Source organism: Anopheles gambiae, chromosome 2 (genome assembly GCF_943734735.2).
Source record: "Anopheles gambiae chromosome 2, idAnoGambNW_F1_1, whole genome shotgun sequence".
In the NCBI taxonomy this organism is placed as follows: domain Eukaryota; kingdom Metazoa; phylum Arthropoda; class Insecta; order Diptera; family Culicidae; genus Anopheles; species Anopheles gambiae.
The window spans coordinates 44,471,516-44,495,054 of NC_064601.1; the positions used below are offsets into that span (position 1 = coordinate 44,471,516).

At 37.0% G+C, this 23,539-nt stretch overlaps 1 pseudogene; it reads left to right on the forward strand.

Annotated features, from left to right (window-relative positions):
* Positions 1-22,631, forward strand: part of LOC11176070 (leucine-rich repeat and immunoglobulin-like domain-containing nogo receptor-interacting protein 1) — a 56,070-nt pseudogene extending 33,439 nt beyond the window's left edge.
* The last annotated feature ends 908 nt before the right edge of the window (positions 22,632-23,539 follow it).

Here is a 23,539-nt window from a genome sequence, read left to right on the forward strand (position 1 = left end):
GCTACGTACGTGAATTTTTGCTGGTAAGCATTGCTGTGGGTTTCTGCCAGCCCTGCTCTGTTCTGCATTCAGCTTTGAGCGGTTTGACGGCAAAGTTGATAGCACCCGAAAAAGCCAGCTGAAACAGCAGGCTCACACACAGCAAAAACAAAATTGTATCCTGTGTCGCCCAATTTCAATCTCCTTTCCGTCCTGCATACCGTACGCCTTGCCTAAATCCTCATCGTCCCTGAGCTGCAATGAGGCTTCTCTGACGGTGGAAAGCTCTTTGAGTGTTGGTTGTTAACGCTTTAACCGTTAAGGTTTGCGCTCACCATCAAACTCATGTGTGAGCCGTTATACGGTAAAATTTGCCCCACTGATTTTGGGAACGGTGGAATTTTAGATTTCCCTTCGTAAACTGGCCCGTGAATGTGGGTTGGTAAACCCGCACACCAACACAAAGTCATAGACCAAAGCAAACAGCAACAGATGATGATTTTATTTCCTGCGCACGTTACACAGCTGTCGGCAGTGGCAAATGTGACCGACTTCCTGTAGCGACCTGGTGTAATGGATAAGGCCGGCACCCAATGATGGTTTACACGCCTCGTGGAAGAATTTTCACCACACACCGAGCGCACCGAAACCGCCCAGTTGGCAGGTGGGCCAGGTGAGATGAGGAAAGATGAAAACTCAATTTAACGTTTCCTCACCTCCATGCGTGTATGCGTTCCGCGGGATATATTTAATTTTTGTGAGTCGTTTGCCATTTCACGTACTTTTAACACAAACCAAAAAGGACGGAAAAGGTCTACGCAGTGGTATTCACACAATATTTGCACAGTGAGCTAAATAATGAAGATACATTGGAAGGTAGGTTACCGTGAAGGTTGCACAGGAACCTTGGCTGTTAGGGTTGAATTGACTTTCATGCTTCATGTAAAATAATAATAGTAATAATAATAACATTATTAATATTATTATTATTACTAATATTATTATAATGACATAAACAAAACGAATTATTTGTTTAGTTTCTACGAGCATCATTTATGCTCTGAAGCATAAAAGCTCTAATTTGTTTTCGTAGATTTTTTAAATATCAATTCAATTGGATTCAGTAGCTGAAAAAAACGATATTTATTTTATAGACATAAGTGATCCATTATGTGAAATCGTGTACACACACTCATAAAAAAATTGCCTCAAAATCACTTTCATCGGCTTTTCGAATGGACACAGGAACCGGAACGATAAGTATGTTGCAAGGCTGCTCTGTTCCTCTTTGCACGTGTTGGCATGTACATGTGCATGTAGCTTTTATTGTGCTGTTCGTAAGGACCAGCTCATACCAGTGCGTAAAAAATCATTCACTGTACAGCGTTGGGCTGATAGATGAGTGTAAAAAAGTTTTCGCGTATTAATCACTCCAAAAAGCGCAAACGTTTTCCATTTTTCAAATGAGTTTCAAAAACCCCAAACCCCGTATGCTATCATGAAAGCTCCCAAATGACCGCATCCAGTTTTGCAGCACCATCTAGGCATATACGCAAAATGAACGCTGTTTATTGCTCATGCTTTCATGGCGCAAAAACACTTTCCCTGCTGTACGATAAAAAAAAACGTTTCCCGTTAGTATGTCGTGAGTGGGAGTATGATGGTAAAGGAAGTCTTTTTACCTTCATTCAAACACGATTTCGTAGACCATACGGATGGAGCGTTTCCGTAAAACGCTTTAAGCACACACATTTCGAAAGTAAAAATTTTTGTTTGACTTATTTTACCATGTTTTACACACATATATAAAAATTATCCCTCACACTTTCATCAGCTTGACAGAATCATGTGATAACAATGCGAATAACTGTATTTGAGACTATTCGGTTTCTTTGTTACTTTAAGACAATTAAGACAAAACAAATAGTTAACTGCTACTCTGCAGGCCTTTCCTGCATTAATTTTAATAATTGTTGTTCAAAGGGTTGTTCAATATATCACCATCATATTCCATGAAAACCAAAATTGTTAGCCAAAAGCCTGAACATTGAAATAAGACACAAGTTATACCAAAATTATATAAATTAATACAAAACTACAAAACATGTGTTGCATTCATGTGAAAAATGTGCATACAATTCCCAACAAAAATTGTAGATAAACTATTACACGAAAATAATTCAATCATGTTCATCCAACTACGCTATTTTTTCTGCCGTTTTAGTTAAGTGAGTACGAAACGGTTATCACTTAATTAGAGCGCTGCTTCAATGCAAACAGCGCGTAGCATAAACCTCTTGAAACCGTTGTAGACATTCAGGACGTGTTTTATTCAGCAGCATTTATGGGTACATCTTGCTAGGTGTGATTCTTTCTTTCCCTCGGAGACAGTTATCGAGCTCACACTACCATGAATCGTAAAACACTAGCACACCAAACACTAAGGAAGCTTATGCATGAGCAAAGCCGTTAAATGAAATGGCTTCTTCAGTGGAAATGCTTATAGTGTCTAATTCAGCAAATATGGTGGATGCGCTGTCGTCTTTCCTTTTCTTTGCAATTCTGCTGCTTCTGATGTGTATATATGTATATAGAATGAAGACAAATAAGATTTTGCTGTATTTCAAAGCTTGGGATGTTACATTTTTAAGTATAAGGCTCGTGTTTTTCCCATATTTTATAAATATCTTTAATAACAATTATTTTAAAGCTTTTAAATGTTATCTTAAAACATTGGTTCTAAAATAATCACCAATCTTAACTATTTTAAGACAACTTGCTTCTTTACGCCCTTGATATCCTTGATCACCGAAATATGTATAATTCATTCACTATGTCTGATGTCTTAACCGTCAGATCAAACGTTCTCGCTTTTCCTGTATGTTCCATCCTTTTTTGTGCTTCTAGTTTAAAATAGAGCGATAGAAATTCCCACCACATTTATGATTTGCGCCATGGTTCGATCCAATTAACACATTTTCCATTCACTTTTGCCACCCTTTTAAGCAAGGGTTTTTTGCATTTTCTCAGTTCATTAAAACATAGAAATAAAATAATGTGCTACCTCACTTACCTTGCAGCATACGGGAGTAAAGAAAACGCAAAAGGGCAAACGCATCGGACGGAAGGTATCTCATTACGTAAAATTAAGTAATAAATTGAGCATAGCAATACTTGGGATGTTTTCAGCCTCATAATTCCTTAAATAGTCACAGTCTGCCCTGTTCAAAACGGTCTAATGCTGTTGATTGTATTTTGGGTTCTATAGGATTGGGTCTTTAGAAACGCAACGTGTTTTCCGGCCATTTTTTCGTCACGTTGTATTTATTCCTTTATTTTATTTTTCCTGTTTCCCTTTTGCATTCTTGTGTTTCGCTCCCTTTTTAAATATTCTGTCCCGTTGCTCACCGTCCTAATTGCTCATTGTTTTAATTATATCATCGCATCTTAAATTAACAGAAGAAATGGTAACAATTTGCTAGGGGGATGTGAGGAAATGTCATGTATTATTCATTTTTATTATTTATTTATTTTTTATTTTATTGAACATTTCACTGGGTATGTACTATGCGCATATACAGGGTCTATTGATGCGACATGTTTCAGTCGAATATACGACACTACAATTGCACATTAGCTCTCTGCAATGACTGCAATTAGTTTTGGCACAATCGAAAAACAAACAAAGAATAATCATGCTGCCTTTCATCCCCCCTTAAAGTTATCCGTAAAGCAAATAAAAAAGGGTAAAAAATACTCCGGCCCGCTTGATTAATGGTTTGTTGCTGCCCTTTTTCCGGACGATGTGGCCAGTAATGGGAAAACTTCAGGGTTCTCCATATTATTTTCCAAACCCCCAAAAATTTGAAGCGAAGTGGAAAATTGTGGAGGTTGGGTTGATGAATATGCCCGTATTAAGGGTGGAAGTTTTCTATGTGCATGATGCTTCTGAAACTGCTTCCTGTTCGTAATGACAAAACTCGTTTTGCCAATGAAACACAAAGGGGTTTGCTGGGTATTATTTTCGTAAATTTATTTAATGAAACAGGTCGTTTGGAGCACCTCCAATAGTATAATTATTCTATCAGACAAGCATATTCAGATGCGTTGTTTAATGTGTCGGAAGTGAATGCAATTTGTATTTTGCATTGGTGTAACTATGCACGTTTTTACCTTATGATTTGCATCGTTAATTATGCTTAAAGTACCGTTGATTTGACAAATATTTACTTCTAATACTACATTTGAATCTGTCGAAATAGAAATATGTATAGCGAATACAGTCATCTTAACATAAAAAATAACAAAGTTTCTAACCTGATAATTATTTATGTTTTATTCAGTAGGAACGGCTTCAGCCGTACTGCTTAATCCTGAAAATAATTATAATTGTTTTGAATGTTGATTCTCGTAATAAATTATAAAAATGTATTTTTCAGCAAAGCATATAACCATTTAGTAACCATTTTAATTCTCTTGTGTATTCGCTCATTCATTTGTTTTCTATTTTGTCGCTAAAGGTCTGCGATTTATCCCATGTTGTAGGTAGATTTTTTTATGCTGCAACGGTAAAGTTTTTTTAAGAACTGTCGTATGTATATGTATATTTCGCCAAGTAGTTTTAAAACATGTGTATTCCTTTATATATGTGCAAAAAGAATGTGAAAAAAGAAGAAGAAACAAAAAGAAAAAGTAAATATGTGCTGAAAGAAGTAACGGATTTATACTTAACATGTATAGAAATATGAGTAAAGTTATTTCTAAATCTACTTCTTCTTGAGTTATCTACCAAAAGTGTATAATATTTGTGCACTTTTATTTTGTTTAAATGCTAAGACAATAATTCTTACTTACATACTCAATCTCAAATTTGTACAAAAATTTTGTGCCCTAGACAATTCAATTAAAACTTTTCATTTTATGGATATGTGGGACGATATCTTGCTATAGACGCTTCCCGCTACAATTCTTTTCGTCCCTTTATCAAACTTAATACGCGAATTTTTTCCTAAATTCTGAAATGCTGACATAACGTTGCTTCGTCAGCTTTACCGTCAGCACACGGGCAACCGATGACATTCACGCCATAACCGGATAATGACGTTCATCCCGTGGGTTTGTTTCAGCTGGTTGCCACTGCAATTACTGTAGCAGGAAGTGAAAATTTGTCCAAGCGATAAATTCCATCCTGTTTCTCGGCACAGAACGCGCTAGTTCACTGACTACAAGAAAAAAATATACAACAACTTCCCAACATGAATCGACAGCGGTTGCAACCGAAGGCTGCAGCTGTTGGGACGGTGATTTACACATCCCTTTTCGACCAAGGCAACACGGTAACCAGCAGTCTGTCGATGGCCTGTCAAGACTAACGACTACCATCTCGGTGGCACAACCGTTCTTCCATTTTGCTGATGGTTGCATAAACTTCCCTTAAATTGTCACCTAGCTACCAGCAAATTTTTCCACAAGCCCACTAAAATGCAACCCTTTTCCACCGTGGACGTACCTTTAAAATGCACGTTGGTGAGAAAGAGATTTGGAGTATTCCAACATGGGTCCAACTGCCCAGCCTAAGCTGTGTGCAATCCGTGCGCTTTGCGGGAAATTGATGCACCCGTCCATGTCTGTACCCTATGGCCCGAAGGCACGTACACAGCCAGTACGTGTTGCTTGCCGTCATTCCGGGTTCTAGTATAAACGAATGGTACGTAGTTGTTGTTGCTGCTGCTGATGCTGCTGTTATTGCTGCCTAGGTCTAGCCACCGGAACGAATAGCGGGTGGAAAAGTGAAAAAGACCCGTATCGGAAAACGATGAGGTTTGAAAATCCTAACTCTGTACTCTCGGCCGCCTTAACTCATCTGACCTGCTTACAGGCAAACGATGAACCGAACAGGCTTCTAACACACAGGAGCGTATCGCTGTGCAGATTGTTGTGGAAAAGTGGGTAGCGGTAAATTGCTAGTTTAAAATACAAATCACGATTTCGAATGCGGTTGCTGCGTCTCTCGTTTCCGTTCCACTACTCACCGACTCTTAGTCTGATTTCATGTCGTAGTATTTGGCGCAAAACCAGTCCTCAGCAGTGCCTTCTCAGTCTGGCCGGAAGATCTCGACAAACACTCGTCCGGCTTTCGGTCAGAAGAGGAAAACAATCTGGTCTGTGTCCTGTCAGGTGTTATTTGCTGCAGTGTGAAACTATGTGTATGACTCACGTGGCTTGAAAACCTGTAAGGGAGGAACAGTGCCGGTCTTTGGAAAACGTTTTCCAACAACCCAAAAGGGGATGACGATAGCCTCATTTCCGGCCGTAATTCAAAAAAGGTACATCTGAAACATAACCCTTCTCACTTGTCTTTAGCCTTTAAAAGCTTCCCATTTGAAGTTATGAATCTTTAAATAATAAAAGCATTTTACAACTAAAATTGCAAAAGCATCAAAGTTTCACTGCCTTGTTGGAGCACCAATGCACCAGATTTTACCGAACAAATTAGGAATATGCAGAATTTATTCGTGTGTGAATCGTATATATTCTGCAGTCCCAATGAAAATAACGTCATATGATGGAAAATTATTGACATTTTGGCAGGTGCTGGCAACCTTATCCTGTTTCACATGCTGAGCTGGATGCTCTTTTCAGCTCGGTGTACATGTTCGAAGGTAATCTAATTGGATTACTAACCAGACACCCCGATTCTTCCAGATTGCATTTAGGAAATGGCAGGAGATAATTCGTGTTTGTTCCTCCTGCTTTCTCACCAACAATAGGCTCACAAAGCCTTCAGTATCATGTTACAGCATGTTACTGATAAAGCTGAATACATACGTGCATCGTTAATCTCGGACACTCGATACGGTCACGCGTATTGCATTAACTCTATCGAATGGAAATGTCCTTCGGGGTTATCTCTGTTGCAATCGCTTCCTAAGCATCACGAGGCTATTAAACACCTAGATAACCTTTGGAAAGTACTACAGACAACATAACTAATGTTGGCATGTAATACAGTTTTTTTTTCATTTCACATAATATTTTTGGCTGAGTGATTAAGTGGCATGAAATATTGACAATTAGTTTTGCTACAATCAAAGGAAGTTCTTTCATAATCTCTTGCTCAATTTACCGTGTTGATATAAATTGCAGACAGCTTCAAACTCCGGACGATAAGTTTTTTTTAAATTTCGTTATGTCCAGTTCCTGACCACGCCATATTTAAATTTTTCAAGGTTGTCATGGTGTTCTAGAATCAATTAAAAATGTGTCTAGCCCCTGATGATGAATAAATAGTTACTGTAGGTCAGTGCACCACCAGAAGCATTCTTCTCAGTTTTGATTCAAACTGATTCCAAAGTAGTTTCGTCTATAAATTCCATTAATCTGATCCAAATTTATTGCAAAACATTTGAATCTATTCTAGAGTTAGTTATCGTGAAAATAACAGTATTTTATTAAATTAAGTGTTATTTTTACTAAACTCTTCTTCTTTGGCTCAACAACCGATGTCGGTCAAGGCCTGCCTGTACCCACTTGTGGGCTTGGCTTTCAGTGACTAATTGATTCCCCCCATAGCAGGATAGTCAGTCCTACGTATGGCGGCGCGGTCTATCTGGGGATTGAACCCATGACGGGCATGTTGTTAAGTCGTACGAGTTGACGACTGTACTAGGAGACCGGCCTAATTTTTACTAAAACTCTTGTTTTATTCTGTCTGAAATTCGAAGCAACATTTCAATTCTGGTTTAAATTCTTTAAAGCCGAAGTAAATTGTGATCGATTGGTCAAACATATTTTTTGACATTGCTAATTAACAATAAAACAACAATATTTGAAGACAGAAGTAACCAATGGCCTTGATGGCCGTACGGGGACAGTAGACAGTAACATCGTCATCCAGTCGGTCTAAGACGACACCGATACTCAAAAATTGGGTGTTCGGACGTTAAAAGAAGTTAAAAACTAAAAAAGCGTAGTGTGTATGAGTATGTGAAGATATTTTAGTAACATAGTAGTATATTATTATAGTCGATATTTTGAGGCTGTCCGCCAATTGAATCAAAACATCCGTAATTTAAGACATGCCGGTGCAAACGACCCCCTTATTAGAGCCATGGGGTGCTTCAATTCCGCTTCAGGTCTGTTTGATTTCCATATTTGCTTGAATGCTTTCGATTCCCGACTACACATTCACTACTCTCTCTCCATGCTTTCCCGCCATCCCATTCAATTACCTCTCCTTATATACAGCAATTGACTAATGTTAAGATATGTTGTGAAGCCATAGCAGACAACATTAATCAAATGAAGTAAATAAATGAACAAATTGTTTTGATTAAAATTTATAATCAAATTGATTCAATAAACAACATTTCTCAACGAAAATAATTCAAATAAAAATAAAACTATTCGTGCTAACATGAAAAAAACATGACAATAACTAATTTTGGTAGCGAGCGCCAAACAGATTTCAGCGAGCGGAGTTTGTGCTGTCGCCATGAGAAAGATAATTGATTGCGACGCATAACTACACCTACTTAGAAAACTTAGTAATTGGTCTTCTAGGTGATTTATATAAAAAAAAACTTTTCCATAGCTTGCTTTCTTAGTTTATTCCATCCAGATCGATTATGTTGTTTGGTCCTGCGGCTATTTATAACTAATTTAAACAGGACGTTGAAAACAGGCCATTCATTGTTAACCACACAACTGGGTTTTTGAGTTTGATGCTTACCTGTTTGATGCTTAGAATTACCAGAACAAACACTTTCTCAGTCATCTCATTCGGATCTGATCTCGGTTACTTATGTAGTCATTAAAAATCGCAACAAAATAACAAAAATTACAGAAATAAACTACCAACAACATTCCAACTGGCGCCCACGGGTACAAAATAACCAATTTCACCCCATCACATATTCCTTTCAGTCAATCTTAAAAGTTGCGTGCTTGTTCGCATCTGTCGCACATAGCAAAGCTGCAATAAATACAGCATAGCTGCAGTACGCTTACCGGCTTTCCAGAAGAAAAGGCCAAGGGAAGGCTTTTTGCTCGAATGAAGCTGGATAACCGATCTTGTTACACTGTTACCGGTTGGTCTCGTACCAATGGGAGCTCCTAATTTGCAGTCTGGCGGTGTCTTGCATCATTTCGGCAAAATTTATTCAACTAATTATCACATCATTTTCCCATCATCTACTACACTACATTTTCCTTAGCCTCAACGAGTTTCACACGTTTTTCAAGAGGATAGAGAAGTTTTCCACCTCTTTGGGGAGCATTAACTGGTCCCGTCAAGGGACTTGATGATGTGGATGATGGTATAAAGCTCGAGTAGATTTTCTGTAAGAAATTGCCATTGCAAAGTGTGAGCTTCTAGCAGTATCATTAACTGTATACTCGTTATAAAGAAAAATGGTTATGCGAGAAAAGGAATAAATAAGAAAGTAAATCAATCAACACTTTAAAAAGGTTTGTATTATAAAAAAGCAAATTGAAGTATTATCAGTTTTGTTATGAGATGATGAGATGAGATGAGATAATAAATTGAAAATTAATTCATAAGAAAAAAAAATATTAAAAAAATTAATATAAAACCGACATCATGATTTGTTCAGTATGTTTAATCATCTACCATACATAATGAAACATAAAATATATCACTAAACAAGTGCTTGTTATTTTTTGGAGAACACTGCTTACAAAAAAAATCATAAAGCCTTGTATTCCATGATGAAGGCATTGTCTCGTTAACCGTAAATTAATGCCGCAATCTTTCAGGTCGTTCTCCTTTTACCCAGTTTGATGGGTTAGCTCCTGCACACTTCCTACTCGATGGTGGAACCAGTGATAGTCTCTGCAACATTTTGATCCTAAACTCGAGGTAAAGCCTGCGGCTGACACGGAGTTGCTTTACCCAGGGCGCTAAAAACCCATTTCGCGTGCGCCTTTCATGCCTTCCAGCAAGTTGGCAGCCACTTGGGGATTTCAAACGCAACATCGCTAGATTTTGTTGTCTTTCCTTTTCCACACGCTTATTTCCTGCCACTGCTTTCCCGAGAGCTACCTCCTGCTTCCGGTATCATTCCGGTGGAAATACCGAATGAAAGTGAAATGGGGAAGTTATGTTGCGAATGACAGTGGCGCACCGCATCGTTTTTAAACTTATTATGACTAACGTCACTCGGTTGGATAGTATTTTCCCACCTTGCAGCGCATTCTCACTCTTTTTGTGGCCTTCCCTACCATGGCATTATTTTACTCGTGTTAGACGTGCTTATCATAGACCTCAAATCTTTCAACCACCCATCTTCTGTTTTTTTTATTCTACATCCTTGCTGATATTTTCCCAGTGCCTTTGGATCGTTTTTTAGCGGAATCGTAAATAAGTGAAATGTTTAAATAACGATAATTTTGTACTGCCATGACAGTTGGGCTTGATAAAATCTTCAGAGGTGTGCACAAAACACAATTGTTTGTTCTTTTCCCGGCCAATTTATTCTAAGCGTATCTGTATGAGGGGACTTTATTTCACGACCACAATTTTACCGAAAATCGCACACATCTGTGACTCGCGTCTACGGTGGTTAATAAACTTACTCATCAGCTTTACTCTAGTCGCCTCTTTCGCAAGTCTTCCTTTTCCGAAGCATTTCCTATGGGAGAATGTTGGAAATGAATACCTGGTAAAAGGACATATTTTAAAACCAGTGTTTGTCTGCCTGTTGAGAATTAAGATGCCCCAAGCGACAGTGTGCTGGATGTTACAAAGCTATTTGCTACTGTACATGATTCTAAGAAAAGCATTAAATGATTTATGTTAGCTATAAAATATGAAATGCTAAGCTGCGTAGTTTCATTATACGAAGCACAATATCACACAGTGGGTAGTACATCGGTTCAAGGATTCTACAAACCCTGATTTATATATGCTCTAATAAAATTTCTAGAAACCGTTTTTTTATTATGAAAGCTTAAGCACATTGTATTTTTTTTATTTTCTTTAATATATTGAAACCAGATTGTCATGCCATCATGATTTCAGCATATACAGTAAAACCGGTAAACTACTATTTGCAACTAAATCTTATCTCATAAATTCGTGAGCGTTGGCTCAATATTTCACTTTTGACTTTCGAGCATAACGTTTTGTCATTATCATGCTAGACAAAATCAGTGCTTTAAGTGATGATTAATATCACACAACAAATGTCAACATATTACACTGCTGCTTATAATTACAATGCTCAACCATGGTTGCAAAGTAAGCCAAAACTTGATTAAATTGTTTTTTTTTTTGTTCGTTCCGTTCTGATCCTCCAAATATTTCGATTTTATGAAATAAACTACATTACCACATTATATTTCTATCCTGATTTAGATTCCTGTCGATCTGCAGTTGAATTCAAAAAAGAATTTAATATCAAACAAATTTCAGTTTTCTATCCAAAATTTTCAACAACACTACGGTAATGCATCGAAGAAAAGAATACCCTTGTTTGTAGGAACAATGAAACTAATCGCTCCTTAAGTCCAGTAATCAGATATTCCTAAACCTATTCTCAGAGCTCTGCAATGTACCATCACAAAGCACATCCAAAAAAAACGGAACCTAAAAGGACAGGTGAAAGAACCGACCAGCCAACTTTACACAAATGTTAGAGTGGCCCAGTACTGAAAAGTTGGCCGGCAATATAAAAAAACAACAACGACGGAGTAGCCGCAGCAGTACAAAACTACGTTAATTTTAAAGAGAAACTTTTTCCACTTACCAACACTTCTGAATAGGCGGGATTTACCTATATGTTTTGCTTGAGGACATTACCATGCTCTACTACAATTGTTGCATCGTTTCATTGTCTCTGGAAAGAGATGCCTTACCTGTGATGGTCGAAATTCTATGCAGGTAAACCATTTACATTCAGGCATTTTCTGTTAGTTTTTACTCAATGCTACACGTTAACCGCAAATAACTTCAACATTACTTAGCCACTTTCCTGACAACTATTAATGGCAAATGTTGTATAGAGCAACATCTTTCGTGCAACAAAATCTTCCATCGCTTAAAAGGCGTACTTGGAGGTAGCTGCAGTAAAACTAGACATCCTACGCGTTGGTATGGTGAGACTGCTTCACTACCCGATACGGAGTTCAAATGCTGATAAATAGAATAAATTTCTCGTATGTATGTACCATTATATGAGCACTGCATGGTGATGTTCAAGCTATTATTTCCCAGCAATACCGAAACCCCTAACACGACTATTGCAATGATTATCATGATGCAGCTGATGATCATGTAGCCCACCGAAGAATGTCGGTAAACAGTGGCGGACCTGCCGTTGCAATAAGGTACATTACTTTTTCCTCACCCCATTTTTCTTCAAGACACTACTGGAACATGTTGCTTTACCTGTACATGCTTCGAGAACAATGTACTCTAGTATCCCGCACCATTTGAGTTTCCATCTGATAGATGTTACGTTTAATCCCTCTAGTGTAGCTGCCAGTGTGCATTTTACAGTTTGGCGTTTTTTGCGTGGCCCACCTCATTGTGGCTTGTTTTGTTTAGTTACTATCGGACTGGTAAACTAAAGAAAGATAGTGGTTTTGCAACTCATTCTTGTTTTACATATAGTGTATCCAATTTGTATTAGCAAGTTTACAATAAGCGCTATAAAATGCACCATTATTATGCGATGCATCACTTTACATTTCACGTTATGCCAGTTGCTTCAACTTTTGTAGACTGTTAATGATGATATATGTAAATTGCAGACCTCAGACGATATAGTAGTACTCTCGCTTCTATTTCAATGGTTTTGTTCTTATGCAGTATCATAAGGAAAACTTTACGATCAATAAATAGAATGCAATTTACCGGTTATGTCAATAAGTATAATTGGCATCCGTTTACATACTTACTTACTTTCTTTCTTACTAATCAGTTTGTAATTTATTTTGACAAATGAAAATAGTTTTACAGAGAAAATAATATACCACTACAAAGAGTAGCATGATAAATAACAACATGGTGATCGAAGAAATCTACCACTACATGTTCACTTGTTTAGAAGGCTACATTCAAATTATTCGTAAATATGTCTCTGATGCTCATGGTCTGTAACCCACAAACAATATTACTCCAGTTAGCGAATATAAATATAAATTAACTAACGTGTTTTACCGCACCGCACGCCTGATTTTTAGTGTCATTTCTTCTCCAATGAAGTTTTCGGAACAATCCTGTTGCGTTACAAGCTTCATCCGCCGATGGTGCGTATTGTCAGCTTACGGTAACGATAAAACTACCACGCGCTTCAAGCAACAGCTTTACGAGGGCGAACTTCGTTCCATAAATCTCTGAAGCGTGCTTTTGTTATTCAATTATGCACGATAAGAGCCTCTCCAAAATAATCTCACCTTGGCAAGACCATCGATGAAACAGGTCGTACAAACAAATGGCACTCGAACGGCGCCGGCTGTTTATTTACCATTCATTGCAGTTTAACGATGACCACCTGAATTGATTACAGTTTTATTCCAAAGAATAGCTTCATCACGAATTTTGTTAACATCCCTTAACTTAACAATTGCAGAGGCGAGCCGATAATCAAACGTATTCTTTGATTTCCTAGCACGTGAACAAGCCACCAGGCGTCTCCATTGTTTTATATTTCCTTTTTTGTTTTGTGAAAGTCATACCGTCTTTCTAAGGTATTGTATTAACTTTTTTTCCTTTTTTTCATTTCAGATACCATTTGACCGTGTGGAAAAGTTTCATCTCCATCACCCATTGTTATATTAGTGACATTATGCCGAAACATACGAAATTAGTGATTGTAGCAGTTGTGTAGCATTGTGAATGTAGTCAATTAGTAGAAGAGAATTACAAGTTATTCAACGTTTTGAAAGTGTTCTGAAGCTGTTGCATCACCATTCTACCCAAGGCGAGAACAATAAGGTGACCGAGGAGATGAGTACATCCTGGCGATCAGTGGTAATCCTAGCAATACTATGGCGATTCTTCTACGACAGAAATCTTTTGGCACACTGTTGTCCCGTGGAGTGTATCTGTCTCTCACAAACACAGGTAACTTTGAACTAAATTGTTTTTTAGTATTATAAGGATAGCTTAGATACGATTGTATAAACCTTTAAATAATCTTTTTTACCTATTTTTCTGATCAAATAAAAATCAGACCAGAAGCGAACTCAAGAAGTAGTGTGAGATCGTAGTAAAGTAGTAAAACGAAATGTAAAATAAAATGCAGTATGTATCCGGGCTAAACAAAACAAAACGTAGAACAGGTGTTGTTAACTTCATATGTTAATATGTATGCTTTTTTTAGCCGGTCTTATGGTACAGTCGTCAACTTGCACGACTTAACAACATGCCCGTCATGGGTTCAAGTCCGAAATAGACCGTGCGTCATACGTAGGACTGACTATCCTGCTATGGGGAGTAATCCAAAAAAAAGTCACTGAAAGCCAAATCTCACAAATAGTAGTACAAGACAGGCCTTGACCGACAACGGTTGATGAGTAAAAAAAAATGCTTTTCTTAACCAAACCCTACTCCGAAACGATTGTTTCCCTCATTTCGGCTGCAATTGGTGATCCTGCATTTTCTATTCTGTCTTTGGGAGTGATGTTCTAATTCTATCCTGCCTTTCAATTTTTTTCGGTTTTTTTCTCTAACAAGTACCCTTCATATTTTTTCTAACTGTTATAGGTCTAACCTTTAGCCCTTTCGTGCAATGTTTCCGTTCCTATATGACTAGCCTTTCGTTTTTTTCATACGAAAGGATACACCTAAAAGGCGATAGGTTGACCCATGTCTTTGTCTCTTGACATTCCATATCCTCCCGAATGTCATAATTAGAAAGTTGATTCATTTATCTAATCCCAGAAATGCTGGTTATGCCGTCCAATGTGGACATTAATAGTGTGAGTCAATGGGTTTTTATGTCACATGTCGACTATGTGTTTTTGTGTGAACGTGTAGAAGTGGGACTAATGCCTCAAATGTTGGACAGCAGCCCCAACTATTTCTTCACTGCATTGCAGTGTACAATTTGCAGTGTAGTATAAAAAAAACAAGAACGGAGCTTTCGTTCGAAAGCCAAAATGCGCTGTGAACTGAAATAATCTTATGTTTACATAATATTCATCCATCTTCAAAATCCAGATTTTTACCTTTGCTTATTTTCTCCGGACACAACTTCTGGTTAGTAAAATTCCACTTAAACAAATTAATAACCATGATGATGGTGACACATCTGGGTCAGTGGTGAATCCACATAGGATTGAGATTTTGCGAAAAATAAACTGTTGTTGCAATTTTCTATCGAGCAGATGTTTGAGAAATCAATAACAAACAATGGCGTCGATAAATGAGATTGTAATAGTGATGCGACTGCAATGTGACAAGCAAATGTTGAGTAAAGTGTGTGTAAAAGATAGAAAAAGAAAGCTAACAATCCATACACAAAACCATCTTCATAACCATATAGTTATGCAGCTACGTCAATTCCATCACCAACATTCAAATCAAGTTCGTTTTAGGATTGACATTTTCTCAAAGCTGCATACAATTACATGCTACAGCGCATATCGATATGCAACAAATAATGGGAATTTCAAGGAGCCCGAGCTCCATAACGACGCTTGTTACACTTTTTTCAACAACACTTTTTGACCACGTCAATCTTTCTCACTAACGACATTCCTGATTTGTTTTTTTTCATTTTTTCTCAAACTTTTCTTTCCAACCTTTCGTCTAGGTGATGTGCAACACCGGTGCGCTGCGTGAGATACCACTGAAAGCCATACCAGTTACGGTGGAACAGCTGTCACTCACCAAAAACTACTTCCCAATCATCAAAAGTGATGCTTTCGGAGGGTTATGAGCGCTACGAAAGCTGTCACTCGACGGCAATAACATCACCACTATTAAACCATTTGCTTTCCGTGGTTTACCACGGCTGCGAGATCTCTCTATCCAGCATACACCTCTGGCAACGGTTGCATCATTTGCCTTTGCCGGGCTGCAGAACGTCTCGCAGATACAGCTATCGCACAACAAAATCCTACGCATCGAAGGGTACGCATTTGCCGGGGCCGTCAACATTCGACAGATACATCTCTCCGACAACCCAACCGTAACGATCGAGACGAACGCATTCTCCAGCCTTAGCAACGTCGATCGACTCATCCTACCGTCGGGTATACGTGTGATCGAGCCGGACGCTTTCTATGGACTCGAAACGGTTGGCTATCTGAAGCTTTCTTTCATGGATCTTGCCTCCCTGGAGCCGTACACATTCCGGGGCCTGACGCACGTCAAACTGCTCTCCCTGCAAGAATCTGATCTAGGTATCATACGAGCTGGCGCCTTTGAGGGTCTTGTGCAGGTCGAGTTACTCAACATACTCAACAACAAAATTGATGCCATTCAGGAGCTCAACATTACTGCGGCCAATAGAATTAAGGTGCTTCGGATACAGGGTAACCATCTGCTCGAAACTCCCGAAAGTGGCTCGATCGTGCTTGAGGGCATCGATACACTGCATGTAAATAGTAACTACTTCCCATGCGGATGTCACATCCACACGCTCCTAGATAGTCCCCTCGCAAACGGTAGCTACTCATCGCACGGTGGTGCACCTACAGGTGACTTTCTCTCCAAGAACTACTGCATCTCCCCGCTCGAGGTGAACGGGATGCCAATGAGCTCAATCGATCTATACTCGATCGGGCGTTGCTTGGAGCAAGTGACGCGAGAAAATCTCGAAGCCACCAACTCAGCCACACCGACAGTGCGCCAAGGACAATCGTGGCACTGGTGGCAGCAGTGGAGAAAAGAACAAACTCGGCGTACTCGTGAGAAGACACTCATTTCGTCCGTGTCGTCGGCTGTGCGGTTTCTGGCGGCATCACCTTTTACATCGATGTTGTTTGTTGGATGCTTGCAAAGTGCAAATGTAAAAATGAGTTGAACTTAAACAATCCATGTAAATTGATGAGGTCAATAGAAATGCAACGTTGAAACCCCAACTGTTCAGTTTAGTATTTATACCGGCAGAATTCGGAGATACGCTTCTTGAAGGTCGGATTAATGCTTGTTTGACAATATGTAAGGTATTAAATATTTTCTCAATGAAATTGTTAAAGTGTAAAGGCTATGAAAAAAACATCCTTTTTTTTCAGTGAATAATTTTCGTCGGTATAGTCGTCGGTAGTATATAAATGCTCCGATCGGTATACATTGTATCCGCAGAGAGAATGTATTTGCTACATCTAAATGATATTTGTACTGACGACTAGCATGGCCGTATACTTGACCGAGAGGACAGTTAGGTTGTCAATTACCATCAGGCTATTCTACAAAATTAAACCATACATACCCCTCAAACAACCACATTTTAACACTCACCCTCACTCACACCGTTGCAGACTCTTTAACGGTTAAAATTAGGTTTCAATTCAAGCGGACGTCAACCACAGCAACAGCATTATAGGAACTTTGCGGGTTTTTTTTGTGCGTAACTTTTATTACGTGGTTTGACGTGTTATGCCTCATACTACATTGAATGTCTCTTTTTGCATAACAATCAATGCAATATGGTGTAAACCTCAAAACGCTTCAATCAAAATCGTTTATGTTAGCGGTTAACCGTTGGTTAACCGTAATAAATAATGCAACACCTGTGATGATCCTTTCGTGTCATTATTATCTTCTATTCCATTGACAGCCTCATTGGGTATTTTTCGTCTATCAAATTAATTGCCTCATTCTTTTTTTTTCGTTTTATCGTTTGGACTGCTGAAAAAAGTCTGCTAAATATTATGCTTATTGCTCTAATATTTTCTAATTGTGGGTCCACTTGCACTGTGGAAGTGCATTGGTACTCACCACATGTTCTTTTACTCAGCAAACAAACGATCCAATAGTGCTAAATGCTGTGTATTGATCCAGTTAGAAGTATCGCTAGCAAAAGGATTAAGTTTGAAAAAGAAAAACACGAGTTTTCCAGCCCCAAGTCAACAATCCTTTGTTCGGTATTAATTTCATCATTGAAATCATCGTCAACATAAACAACAAGACCTGCAAAACTAGGAATACTGCTTGAATACTGTTGCTTGCTTGCAATACTGTTCTTCGAGCCCTAACTGACCTACATTATCATCACTATCACCATCATCGGCATCATGCATATGAGTATTGGATCTTTTTACGACCAACACTGGATGCACATTTCTCTGCTAGTTGGCGTATACACCCGGACAAAAAATATAAAGATAAAACACAGGAAGCGGGGTTTCAAAAGATTTTGCTACTCGTTGAATAAATTTGTTTTGCTGCAGTTTTCCTGTGGTTTCTTACTCCACAGTTTATGTTGCTGTGAGGTTGTTTAAAACTGACCACCACAAATTCGTTATGCCGTTATGGGTAGTACAGCAATTTTCTACGAGGCTTGGTTGAAGGCATACAACTACGTGTTTCAAACAAACGCGACACAAAATATAACATCTGAATACGCCTTTGGTATGTTCTTACATGGCTAATGTCGGCTAAGTCTATCATGAATAAGTCGAATCAATTATTACGGTTTTCATCATCATACATTCAACCTCATTTCTCTATATCTGTGAAGGATATTTTTACACCAATTGAATTTTTACACAATTAAGAAATACCCTAGAATTGCTTATATTGTACACACATGATCAACTAATGGGTTAAAATATTCAATAACACTAAGTTTAACATAATTAAAAAGATTATCTTTGACGCCGTACTACCAGTACATGATACAACCGCATTTAAATTTGACAATTTTCCTGAACAACATTCACTAAAACGCTCCATCAGTCAAAATTTGGATTACTTTTTTACGTCCGTTGTATGTGTCATTCCATCCATGAAGTTTCTAATTTGACAGTCAACATATCTGCTACATAATTTTTGCTTCCTATGAATCATTCAATGTATGAATCTTCTCACCATCTGACTAAATAGTCACACTTACAGTTTACTACGCTTATTCTTTGGAGTGGCAGTGCAAAAGGTAGCTCTCTGAAAGCTGAAAATAGATTTCTGCATCCTTTAGTTTTGTATCAGTTGTCAATTAGCTAGATGTAAGCCGTGCGGCATACCGGTTGGTTGAACATTATTTTATCCTCCAACGTTCCATTCGTTCTGCTTCAATACGGGCGTGGTTTTGGGAACAGTACTGGTTAATGATAATGTTAAATTAACGAATAGCTATGTTGATGCAAGCGTTGCATTTTAGTAACTCTATCTCTTCGACTGTAGGCTTATCGCAACCATCGATTTAAAAGTAAGCATTTTAGTGTTTCTACCATAAGAATAATATGTTTGTAAATACTACGACGTAAGGCATTACCATAAATGTATCTGATTAAAACAATACAAGCAAACAGATAAAAGACAGTGTAGCCAGGTGATCACATAAACATCATCAATTTATATGGATTGGTAATCCATTTCAGTAAAATATACGTTATCGTACCATAAACAATAAATGCCTGGTTAAAAAACAATTACACACACTGCCAATGCTGTTTTGAGAAATATTTTAAGCATCCTATGATCCACTATTCAAATACACATAGCTTTCTGGGTTTTCGAAAACACATTTTAATTTGAACAGCATTATTCAATGCTTGTAAGCGAGTATATTTAACAACTAACAAATATGTTGAACAACATATCGCTAGTGGTAAATGAAGCAGTTCCGATTCCAAACTCATTAGGAAAACCTGAATAACATCTTTTCTCATATTCATTGAAGCTTGATTAATTGACATAATATTGATTTTCTATACTATTATTTTTATTTATTATTATATATTATATTAATTACTCATATTATTTTCATTATGAATGTCTTAGGAAATCTACCAGCTTTTGCTTGCCTTATACTTGTATACCTAAACCTTAAAACTTATCGCTGCTGAGCATGTAGTAGCTTTATAAACGAGGAGCCTAAAAAAAGTTCAATTAACGCTTGATTCGACCCCATCTTGAAATTCCCAAGGAATAAAAAACAGAAACTTTGCTGGAATAGGCTGCTTGTCGAATGGTAGAAGCTTTTAAATCATTGAATGTTAGGTTTCAATTTGCAATTAAGCCCTGAACTTCCCGAAACTTATTTGAACATGAAATGGTTTAATGTGTACAATATACAGGCAACCAAACTTTTATTGGTTTGCATAACTGACTTTTTTTTTTGTTCGATTCATCGCCATTGTTTAGGGCAATTATGTTCAGAGGGATAATTGATCCATTCGCTGTCCTAACATAATGAGAAAGTTTTTGATATATTTGTTTTTATTAAAACAATGTTTTTATTTGCTGCCTGTTTACATTTCATGTCACGAGTCGTGTACTCCTTCTTAATAATTACCATTTTTTTTTATTATTAAACACGTTATTAAATTAATTCACACTATGTTTAATAACATGTACATCAGTGGCATCCGTTGTATTCTACTCTATTATAATGTCTTCGGTTATTTAATGATTTATTTTTGTTGTAATGAAGTTAAGATATATACGAAAAACTAATTGATGAGTTCTCTTGTGTCTTTTCATTAATTAGCTTAGCTATCCATTAGTTAGCTTGCGTAAAAACGATTCATTTCAATGACTTTTCAAATAGGATACTATGAATAGTTTCATACACAATCTATAGATAACTTACAAATGATTCTTATTGAGCTTTTTATGGATTGCAAATTGATTTTCATATGTTTAGTTTTTATGAAAACATATACAAAAAATGAGCACCAATTTATAAAAACCATGGGAAATCCCAGTAAATCGGGTAAAATCTTTAGACTACAGGGACTAAATGAAAGTGCTATAGGATCACTAACAACACAAAATAGGAAGATAATGCACTCATTCTAAATTGCATAAAAATGGGCAATAAAAAATATGCTATGTAACATCAATTCAATGAAAATATGAAAATTTCATCTGAACAGAAACATAATTTACATTCAAAGAATGCATCTCACAATGACGTAAGCCTTGTATTGCTACGCATCGTAAATCCACATGACATTAAACGCGTCAAACAACAGACCAAATTGTTTTTGAGATTAAACTTCAACAAAATGTGTAATGTCTACAGTAGTTTAATGCTTCTGGCAAAAAGATATTGTATGTGTCTGAGAGTCTCAGAGACAGGAAAAAAAAGGAACTCTTGTTGTTGACTGCGCAAAGTTAATTCAACTAATTATAATTACAGAAAGGCAGCTGAAACTTGCTACATAATTATGCATTACGATCCAAACCATGTAATGCAATTCGAAAATCATTCCTTTTTTTAAAACAAACCGTTTATATCATCTGTCTACCAGGGTTATTCATGAACGATATATTAAATTAATATACAAGCTGTTTTTATGAAATGATAATGAATAATAAACTCAAACGCTTTACATATTCCCGTGTAAATTTACATGTCAAAACTACGCTGATGTGGATTATTTTACTATAATTACTTAAGTGACTAGAGCCTTAAGTGAAAATAGAAAATGCTTTTATTGATTAGCACCTACACTACTGTTGTTGGGCGATACAATTATTTTCCTGTGATGCTAGCTGTATATTTTCGTTAAAAAATAATAATAATTTAAATTAATCCACATCCTATCAGCAAGTCAGCATATCAGCAAAGAAATTCAAACGCTCAATAATTACTATACGATACGAAAGAAAAACAATTAGCCGTAAACAAATCGAACGAAAAACTAACAACAAATAAATACAAATGTAAGAGAAACTCAATACAAAAACATGCCAATGTGTAAACCTTTAGCAAAGCGAACTGAATTTGTTAATTTATACCATACCAAATGGTAGAACAAATTAAAATGTAAGAGTTACTCATAATCACCACGATGAATAAATCAATGTAAATGTGCCATATGGTTGTAGTTAAATAAATACAAGTTTTGTAAGAAAATCTGTCAGAGTTACATAATTTTCTTTTTAGCTTGTCTTTTTACTCTTGATTGTCATATATAAAGGTAGGTTTAGAATGTCATTTTTGTGGTATTTATTGAGAGTTCCTATTATATCTCTAAAAGAAACTCTAGCCATCAATTGAAAGTGATGCCAAATGTTGACATTTCTCTATCAAAATCTGACTGTTAAAAAGACACAAATTGTGAAAAGGTAATAACGGAAAGGTAATGCACATCTGGCCAAGGCTGATGTGCATGTTGGCCAGTCAAATTTAACGGAAGTTATCATTTTTATTCGACCAACATTTTCGATTGATTTCAACATACTATTTTTATAGGTACCAGGCAGATTTTTTGCTCAATAGCGTCTTTAACGGCATTCAATTACTGCCACTTGCATACTCTGCTACATAAAGACATCTTTGTCACACTTCCGCATATGGATAAACTCCAAAGGGATCGCGATTACACTGCGAGGATTGCGTGCAAATACAGGTTAACTTCTTATATAATGACTCGGGAAACTGCAGTGGATAAATTCAACACGTAACCATCGATTTATACAGCTCGCATGTATTGATTCTTTGGTAACTGTTTTAAGCGTATCACAACCCATTTAATATTTTTGAACCATACGGAATTTATTTTCATTGAACACTTAATAGCTTTTTCGTTTTTTATGTAATTCATGAAAATAGCTATTGCTACGTTTTTTTTATCACTCTCTTTTGATCAGAGTTCAATATGAAAAGCTTAATATTTATGTACTTATATCACACATTTGTTGTTTCTATAGGCTTGCTACTCGCTATGACATACACAAACGTTCGTTTAACCCTGTCATTATTGTTCTACAAAGTTTCGCCACATCTGCTCTTAACGACAATCTACACCCAGCACCTGCTGTTTCCATTGCCAATTTCCCAGTGCTACCAGTACTGCAACAAAGTGCTGAATGTCATGTTTTTCTTAATCGCTATCATTAATCAATCTCTTTAATCAATGTGGCTATGTAACCAAAAGTGTCATAAATTTAAACCAACCGGAGGAAGAGTAAGGTAAATTAAAATCATAACGGCTTTATTTAATTCATTTTTTGCTTTGGTTTTTGCATAGACAAAACGAGTCATACCATAACAACAATCCAGAATCATAGCAATACCATAGATATGGAAAGGATTTCTTTAATTAAACTTAAAAAAATAACCTTTTCTTCTTCTTCCTTGGCGAAACAATCCTTGTGGATCAAGGCCTCCCAGTACCAAGAATGGGCTTGGCTTTCAGTGAATTATTTATTACATTATTAGTAATTATTTATTACGAGTTGACGACTTTACCACGAGACCGGCAGTCTTAAGAAACAGCAGCATTTATTGTTAACAACAAAGAGCTTAACAGACAATGCGGATATCAAGAGGTGTTTTATTTTGACCATTTTTTCGTATATTATTTAACAATTGTCGGTCGCAAATATGTCATAATGCTATAAAAAAAAAGCAATTAATATATTAACGATTAGCCATTTGGGGGTTTTGCTGAAAAACAATAATATTATATC